The following is a 9,886-nucleotide window of genomic DNA, read 5'->3' as shown; positions in this document are numbered from 1 at the left end:
GTCCATCGAGTCGGTGATGCCATCCAGCCATCTCATCCTCTGTCGTCCCCTTCTCTTCCTGCCCCCAATCCCTCCCAGCATCAGAGTCTTTTCCAATGAGTCAACTCTTCGCATGAGGTGGCCAAAGTACTGGAGTTTGAGTTTTAGCATCACTCCTTCTAAAGAACACCCAGGACTGATCTCCTTCAGAACGGACTGGTTGGATCTTTTTGCAGTCCAAGGGACTCTCAAGAGTTTACCCTCTCTAAAATTTGCATTTCAAAAAGATGGCAGAGATAAGGTCCAAGAATGACCAGAGAGGATATTTTCATCTCAAAGATACAGGCAAATTTTTCCTAGGATGGCTTTGTTTCCCCTTTGCTTAGTAGTTATAAGCTTCATAAGATGAACAGAGGTTTTGGGAGTGGTGAAAGAATTTTTGGAACCATGCTTCTGGTCCTTAAAAGGCTACATTTGTAAGCCAGGGACAGTTCTATTTTTCCCTCCTTTCCCAAAAGAATTGGGTGGCTGCCTCAACAAGGATTGACACATCTATTCATCCATGTTGGAAAGCTTCACTTCTCTTCCTCTAGCCTAAGGGAGAAGGCCTCTCTGGAAGGCGTGGGGGCAACACCCAGCCTCCTACAAAAGAGGCAAATGTAACAGGAAAGATAGGGAAGACTGAGGAATCTGCCCTGAGAGCCACTGGCCTAGTCCTCAGAAAGGAGTCAGAAGGATAGACACTCACCCACTTGGGCAGTAGCTACTGGGGCCCAGTGAGAACTGGGGCCTTTGGAATATGTCTGAGGGTGATTCTGGCCAGAATCTCTCAGTTGTTTCCACAGCCACTGACCTATTCCCAGAGGGTGTGAGGAGAAAGAAACAAGAAGAAAACCATAGAGAAAGCCTTACAGGAAGCAGTACCACATATGTGCACATCACCAAGGTGATCAGAATAAACCAAAACCCAATCAGCCGAAAAGTCTCATTAACATGGGTTCCCAGTCCCATTTGACTGGTGACCTTTCTCCAAAGTGCCTTATAAAGGGAGTTTCCCTTCACAGGGAGAACACCCCAAATAGGAGCCAAAGCAGCTCAGATGGGAGCCAAAGCTCCCCAGATTGGACAGGGTCAAACAGGCCACTGTGGGGCCCTGATGTCAAGCTATTCTGAGCAAAAGGTTATTTGAGCATTTAATTTACAAAGGAGAGTAGTGTCTATTAGAGAGACAGTCAGCTTGTTCCCACTGTCAAAATTACCTGGGACTCCTGTAGGGAAATTTAGAATTGGATGTCTCAAGTCCAAGGGAGCCCCCCTGGGCAAGTTTATTATCAGCGCCTTGTAATGTGCTCCTTGACTGCCAGATTGTTTAATTGGGAGCCATTCAGGGGCCATTGTTCTTCTGACCTTAACATGTCTAATGTGTACCCCGAAGATCTTTCCTCAGAATAGATGAAATATTTCCCACTTTTATAAGCTGTATAACACCAAACACAAAAGAAGCAGACAAATTCCTACACAAACTGTACAAATTCCAGCATTGATGCATCCAAACAAACCAATTCCCAGCTAGGGTAAATAAATGTACTGTATAAAAACAAATGAAATAATTCTAACTAGGCTACCCACCCTTACAAGAACTTGCTCCCAAATGAACTGGTTCCAACTGTACCAGTTCCCAAGTCAGGTAAATAAATTTACCTTACAAAGGAGCTAATTCCAATTTGGGTGGGCTCACCCCATGAAGACTAGTTCCCAATAAACCAGGGTAGAGTCCAACAACACCTCCCCTCTGCAAATGTGTACCTAACCAAATTGGCTAATCCTGTAAAGGAAAAGCTCAAACTGAGGGGAAAACATATTCTTGGTGTGCACTCCAGAACGACTTACCCTCCAAAATTAAGCTCATCGGCTCTTAACACAAAAGGACACACAAAACAAGTGAACTGGCTGAACCAACTATCGAATTGGGTAGACTTACCCGACAAACAAAATTGAGTCCATCAACTGTAGAAGTCTGTTGGTTTCTTGTCTCAACAGCCAAGCACTGGGGGCAGCAGGTGCCACTTCAGGGAATTTTGAAGGAATGACCCTCAGGACAACAAATGGTCCCAGCAGCTGCTATGGTCTTGCCCCAATATTCCTTGACTGGGGCCAGTTAGCCACGGGTAGCAAGGCTCCTGTTACCAAACTGTTACCAAGTTCAAGCTCTCTCTGCTTGCCACATGACAGGCTAATGAATCCAAGAGATGAGGTGCCGAGGCAAGGAAGAGACTTTAATCAGGGAGCTGGTAGGCCTAGAAGACGGCAAGCTAGTGCCTCAAAATAACCATCTTTTTGGGGCCTGGTTGCCAGGTTCTTTTATAGATCAGAGAGAAAGAAGCGATGAGGAACTAAAGTCAAAAGGTTGTATAGAGAGGGAGATGCAGTGGGGAAGTAAAGCGAAAGGGTCTTCAGGCTTGTAAAACATCTCCAAAGGAATGTCCAGCCTTCCGAAGGGGTGTGCTCATCTCTTCTATCCACAGGTGAGCAGGGACAAACTATCTCTCCATGAGCTGAACAAAGGCACTTTAGTTTACAGTCAAGCAGAGGGCAGGGTCCTCCAGGCAAGCCACTGAGTATGATTGTAATAGTAAAAGCAAGTCAAAGAAACAGTTTCCAACATGGAGTCCAAATTGTATTCCTCCATGCAACATTGAGACTGCCTGACCCCTTTGTTGCCAACTTCTATATATCCTGACTTCTTCCTCTGCCTCCTTGGAGCAGTTTTACCTAAAGTAATGCCTCCTGGGCTTGAAGTCCTAAGAATTCCCACCAAATAAATGCTATTTACTCCCAGGTTATGACTATATTTTAGTTGACAGGTTTGGTGACCAGCATGATGGGACCCAGAGCAAATTCCTCTTCTACTCCTGAACTCTCTATTTGGAACCTTAGTACCAGCAGAGGCCTGTTGTGCCCTCCCACCTCCTCAGGAAGTCGAGATGGACTTAAGTGAGTCTCTCCTGGTTCTAGGATCTCCCATTATTGGTTGATGATCCTAAGTTCTACTCACTGGGGGGAAAATGTGATCCTTGAAACTGGGTTGCTCAGTTTAGACTATATAGGAGATCTTCAGTGTAGAATGTACTGGGAAGATTTTGCTCAAGCAGGGGACTCTTGGAGAAGGCACTGGGAAGATTTAGTTAGGATACCAAGTGGATAGCCTCACTTTAGAGAATGAGAAGACCTTGCTCAGTTAAACACTGAGTAAAGTGGGACTGAATTATTAGGGGGAAGATTGGATTGTCGTTTTTCCATGAATTGGCTACCTTAATGGAGTTTGTCAAAATAAAACTGAAATCGCATGAGAGCTTTTGTGCTCCAAAGAAGGGACTCTCTCCTCACCAGCAAGAGCTTTCTCAGGCTACTGAGAAACTTGCAGGAGTGGTGGAGGCAAAACATCATGCACAGCTTGCTCCTGTAGGGAAACCCATTCACTTAATTAACAAACTGCTCAACCAGGGATGCACATAAGAGGTAGCCATTCCACGATCTGAGCACTCATGGAAGTCTTGTACTACGCTGGGAAGCCTGAGGAACATAAGACAGGGCTGAAAAAACTCTGGGACAACACGGGAGGAGTAAGCTCCTAAGCAGCACACACTGTCCAGTAACCAGGAAGGGTTAATTTTAAATTACCCTGGATCTGCTTCTGTGACTTTAACCTTTATCTTGCCACTTTTGTTATTATAAACATACGTAAGGGCCTGCCTCAGGGAGATAACCTGACCCTGCCCACCTGTGAAGGACTGTAACATTCTCGAAGTCTTTGTGTACCCACCTCTCTTCTTCTGCTGTTTATCCACAGAGCCCAGAAACTTACATCTGGGGAGGCCAGAATCACAGATAGATGTGACATCTTTGTTGATATGACAGGAGATATTCCATTTCACACTATCCATGAAATGACTGTAAGGAAGTGAAACTCACACATCCCCCTACCTGAGGCTTGCCAGGGGCACCGCAGTGCTGTCCACCACTGCATAAGAGGGAAGAGAGAAAAATGCTCTAAACAAACAGAGCCCGCAGTGAGTTTGTATGGAGACTCTGTAGAGAGAAACTTACATTTCTGTATGTCTTTGAGATGCAAATGTCCTATCTGGTCTCATCTCTGCTGTCCTTTGGAATGCGATTTTAGAATAGGAAAAATAAAAATCTGCCTATAATCCAATCTTTAAACTTTTTGTAAACTAATGAGTTTTATATTACTGTACCTGACTCAGAATGGAAACAAAATAAAAGCTGAGGCCTCACTGTGTGTCTATATAGGTCCTGATTTTTTAAAAATCACATTGCAATGGTTAATTTGCAGAAGAGCTTTATTTGATTGGCTTAAACTAAAGTAAGTGCTTACAAACAAAAAAAAATTTTTTTAATACAAAATAAATTAAATTAAATGAGTTTCAGGTTCACATGAACTGGGAAATATTTAATATTAAATTAGTACCTGATATTAATATTTAAGTTTATTGATCTAACAGTAATAACATAGACATGTCTTGAATCATCAAGACATTAAATATATACTAAATATAATACTTCAATTGTGCCTGGGTTTAAAATAAATAAGGCAGTATTTTGTCACAAATTTATCAACAAGAAAAATATGGAAGAGTTACACATAATCAAAATCTCCTAAAACTAGGTTGAATTTATTTGAGTGAACGAATCTGGTTTGGGAGTAAGCTAAGACTTGGATTTGGTTTTTCTTTCTGTTCAAGAAAGCTTTTTTACATGTCGTTTTGATAACAGATTATATGAGCTTATTTGCCTTTAAGTGATGTGTGCATATAGACACTTACAGAAGAAAGACAATGTGAAGATACAGGGAGAGGATGGATGTCTGCATAGCTAAGTGACAGTTCTCAGAAGAACGCAATCTTGTAGACACCTTGATCCCAGATTGCTAGCCTCCATAATAATAAAAAAATTAAAGTTGCATTGCTTAGGCCACCCAGTCTCTAGTGTTTTATTATGACAACCCTAGAAAATCAATACAGTAGGTAAGAAAATTTTGCCTTGTGAAGATACATCTAATTTTTGTGTCTTCCAGTAAGCAATTTTCGTAACTTTAATTTCATTAAGTTCAGATTTTGAAAGTAATGTTATTCTTACTCATAATTTATGAAAGTCTTAGAATTATACCTCTTCAAATTGAAAAATACACATATAAAGAAAGTTCATGCTTATTTATGAACTCTAACTGGCTACAGATACATAATTGCCAGTTCTTGTGTTGTAGCCACGCATTCTGGGAAACAAACTCACTCAGAAGGACAATGCAGATAGTGGAGTGCAGTTTATTACACCAGCGGGCCCAAGGCAGAGTCTCCTCTTAGCCAAGGACCCCAACCAGTTTTTGTGAAAACTTTATATACCCTAAGTGTACGTGTTCAAACCCACCTCCCCAAATTCTCTGAAACTAGTTTGAACAAAGGAAGAGAAAGATACAATTAAAGTTAACTTGTGTTTCATATGCCTTAAACCCGTGATTTGTATGCCTTAAGCCTAGGTAGTTAATAGTGGACAATTATCAATAGGCCTGTGGTCATACCCCAATAAGCATAATAGAATTTATGATTCTATTCGGTTACACAGATAATTAAGGTATTCTTTTGGATGAAGGTATGAGCCCTGGGGCTCTTGCATCCAGGGGGTCTGGTTTTCCACTTGGTACATCATTTCCATAGATACTGGGCACATAGCTCAAAGCCCAGAGTGTGGCCCAAGATGGAGTCCTGCTTTCAAGATGGAGCCTGTTCTGTCTGTCTCCTCCTTCACTTGGAAAGCATATATGTAAGTAGTGGTGTCTAAAGGGAGGATTTTTAATGCTGAGTTGGAAATAGGAATAGGATTCTTGCATTTTTATTGTGAAACTTGAGACAGTATATTAATGGAAAAGTCTTGAAATAATTATGGAAACCATAGCCTTTTTGTCTTTTATGGTGTAGTAAAAAGTATTAAATTATTTCCATGTGGTAAACTTTCAAATACATAAAATCATTTCATCCTAAAAATAAAATTGACAAGTCTATTTCTTTGTGCAGCATTTTTGTTTTTATTAGTATGAATATTTAGTCAAAGTTTGCAATCATTCTTTCCAGATAAATCAAAACCAAATAAATGAAAAATTAAAATGTAATACTGTTCAAAAATTTAATGGTGGATAAGCAGCATCAGTTTCCTTAATCATGTCCCAAGCTCTATTTCTCTTTCATTTTGATTACAAAAAATAAATTTATGAAGTTCTCCAAACATATAGCTCTTGATAATGATCATACACAAAAGTCATGATTATAGAATAATGAATTCTAATTTGTATGCCCCAAAGTCACTTTCATCTTAATTACTACAACTAACTAATATGGCCCCAGGACCAATATTTGTAGTTCTTCCCTATGAAAATGAAAATATCTGAATCCATCAACCACCTATCAACCATGTTATTGTACCCAGCTTTTTCAAATGTGGGAAACTTCCTTTCCCCCCATTTGATTCCCATATTCCCTACAGGAGATTAGAAATTTATCACCATGCCCAGGGACTCCAGGCAGCATTTACAACTGAAATGAGGTGACAAGATGGAAAAAAGGATATGGAATGAGTATTTGTATCATAAACAGTGAATATTTCAGCCTCCTTCTCACACCTGTTCCCAGAAAACTGTAAACACGTACATGAGCCAGACTCATTCTCTCTTTCAGAAACTGAACTACCTCAGATATGTACCAGTCCCCCAAGGTTGGCAAGTTGCCTGACCATCCTGCAATGAAGCCCACTTGTAGATCATAGATCTTTCATTGTACTTTCTGGTACTTCACTCTTAAGAAGGAGAGAAAGGGAACCTAAAGGATAGAATGCCTGAAGAAATATGGATGGAGGTTTGTTACATTGTACAGGAGGCAGTCATCAAAACCATCATCCCCCAGAAGAAGAAATGTAAAAAAGGAAAAATGATTCTCTGAGGAAGCCTTCCAAAGAGCTGAGAAAAGAAGACAAGCAAAAGGCAAAGGAGAAAAGGAAAGATATACCAATCTGAACACAGAGTTTCAAAGAATAGCAAGGAGAGATAAGAAAGCCTTCCTAAGTGATCAATGCAAACAAATAGAGAAAAACAATAGAATGGAAAAACTAGAGATCTCTTCAAGAAAATTAGAGAAACCAGGGGAACATTTCATGTAAAGATGGGTGCAGTAAAGGACAGAAATAGTTTGGTCCTAACAGAAGCAGAAGATATTCAGAAGAGGTGACAAGAATACGCAGAAGAACTATACAAAAAAGATCTTAATGACCCAGATAACCAGTATGGTGTGATCACTTACCTAGAGCCAGACAGCCTGGAGTGTGAAGTCAAGTGGGCCTAAGGAAGCATCACTATAAAGAAAGCTAACGGAGGTGATGGAATTCCAGCTGAGCTATTTCAAACCCTAAAAGATGATGCTGTGAAAGTGCTGCAATCAATATGCCAGCAAATTTGGAAAACTTAGCAGAGGCCACAGGACTGGAAAAGATCAGTTTTCATTCAATCCCAAAGAAAGGCAATGCCAAAGAATGTTCAAACTACTGCACAATTGCACTCATCTCACACGCTAGCAAAATAATGCTCAAAATTCTCCAAACTAGGCTTCATCAGTATGTGAACCGAGAATTTCCAGATGTTCAGGCTGGATTTTAGAACAGGCAGAAGAACCAGGGATCAAACTGCCAACATCCATTGAATCATAGAAAAAGCAAGAGAATTCCAGAAAAATATCTACTTTTGCTTCATTGACTATGCTAAAGTCTTTGACTGTGTGGATCACAACAAACTGTGGAAAATTCTTAAAGAGATGGGAATACCAGACCATCTTACCTGCCTCCTGAGAAATCTGCATGCAGGTCAAGAAGCAACAGCTAGAACCGGACATGAAACAACAGACTGTTTCCAAATTGGAAAAGGAATATGTCATGACAGTATAATGTCACCTTACTTATTTAACTTTTATGCAGAGTACATCATGCATATAAATGACACATGAGATGCTATATGAATATAAAATACTATATGAAATACTACAATTAAATACTGTTATGGGCTCTCTGCTCCTGCCCATTCGACAGATAGCCGTAACTTCTGTGCTGTGCCAGCCGCATCCCTGAGACAAGATGGTGAAGGTCAGAGTGAAAGGGTTTGGCCGCATCGGGCGCCTGGTCACCAGGGCTGCTTTTAATTCTGGCAAAGTGGACATCGTCACCATCAATGACCCATTCATTGACCTTCACTACATGATCTACATGTTCCAGTATGATTCCACCCACGGCAAGTTCCACGGCACAGTCAAGGCAGAGAACGGGAAGCTCATCATCAATGGAAAGGCCATCACCATCTTCCAGGAGCGAGATCCTGCCAGCATCAAGTGGGGTGATGCTGGTGCTGAGTACGTGATGGAGTCCACTGGGGTCTTCACTACCATGGAGAAGGCTGGGGCTCACTTGAAGGGTGGCACCAAGAGAGTCATCATCTCTGTGCCTTCTGCCGATCCCCCATGTTTGTGATGGGCTTGAACCACGAGAAGTATAACAACACCCTCAAGATTGTCAGTGATGCCTCCTGCACCACAAACTGTTTGGCCCCTCTGGCCAAGGTCATCCATGACCACTTTGGCATCATGGAGGGACTTATGACCACTGTCCACGCCATCACTGTCACCCAGAAGACTGTGGATGGCCCCTCCAGGTAGCTGTGGCATGATGGCCGAGGGGCTGCCCAGAACATTATCCCTGCTTCTACTGGAGCTGCCAAGGCCATGTGAAAGGTCATCCCTGAGCTCAACGGGAAGCTCACTGGCATGGCCTTCTGCATCCCTACCCCCAAAGTGTCCACTGTGGATCTGATCTGCTGCCTGGAGAAACCTGCCGAGTATGATGAGATCAAGAAGGTGGTGAAGCATGCATCAGAGGGCCCTCTCAAGGGCATTCTAGGCTACACTGAGGACCAGGTTGTCTTCCGCGACTTCAACAGTGACACTCACTCTTCTACCTTCGATGCTGGGGCTGGCATTGCCCTCAACGACCACTTTATCAAGCTCATTTCCTAGTACAACGAATTCAGCTACAGCAACAGGGCGTTGGACCTCACGGTCCACATGGCCTCCAAGGAGTAAGGTCCCCAGACCCCCAGCCCCAGCAGGAGCACGAGAGGAAGAGAGAGTTCCTCAGCTGCTGGGGAGTCCTTCCCCACCTCGCTCCTCCACCACACTGAGAATCTTCTGACCTCTACATGTTTCCATCCCCAAAGCCCTAAGGAAGGGGAGGGGCTTAGAGAGACCTGCCTTGTCATGTACCATCAATAAAAGTACCCTATACCCAGAAAAAAGAAAAAGAAAAATACTGTCATGATCTGAGGAAGTATCAGTATAATCTATATTAGTGAGTTTCTGAGGTTTTTTTGTTTTGTTTTTTTACTATAGATTTTCTTTTTTTCAAAGAAAATCTTACTCTGGACTTCCCCTAGTGGTTCAAATGGTAAAGAATCTGCCTGTGATGCAGGAGACCCAGGTTCAGTCCCTAGATGGGGAAGATCCCCTGGAGAACGGAATGGCAACCTACAAATACAAATGGTATTCTTGCCTGGAGAATTCCATGGACAGAGAAGCCTGGCAGACCACAGTCCACAGATTTGCAAAAAATTGGATGTGACTAAGCAACTATCACACATAGTCTAAAAAATATTCACTATGGGGAGGGAGGAGGGAGGAGGGTTCAGGATGGGCAACACGTGCATACCTGTGGCGGATTCATTTTGATATTTGGCAAAACCAATACAATATTGTAAAGTTTAAAAATAAAATAAAATAAAAAAGAATATTCACATAGAACTCAATGC

At 42.0% G+C, this 9,886-nt stretch overlaps 1 pseudogene across 1 annotated transcript; it reads left to right on the top strand.

Moving 5' to 3' along the window:
- The first annotated feature begins 8,098 nt into the window (after window positions 1–8,098).
- LOC104989738 lies at window positions 8,099–9,164 on the top strand (annotated as a pseudogene). Its single transcript, XR_825410.1, has one exon. The product of XR_825410.1 is annotated as a glyceraldehyde-3-phosphate dehydrogenase pseudogene (transcript).
- Window positions 9,165–9,886: the final 722 nt, after the last annotated feature.

Source organism: Bison bison, unplaced genomic scaffold (assembly GCF_000754665.1).
Source record: "Bison bison bison isolate TAMUID 2011002044 unplaced genomic scaffold, Bison_UMD1.0 scf7180017864163, whole genome shotgun sequence".
NCBI lineage: Eukaryota > Metazoa > Chordata > Mammalia > Artiodactyla > Bovidae > Bison > Bison bison.
This window is presented reverse-complemented; position numbering and strand designations above follow the sequence as displayed.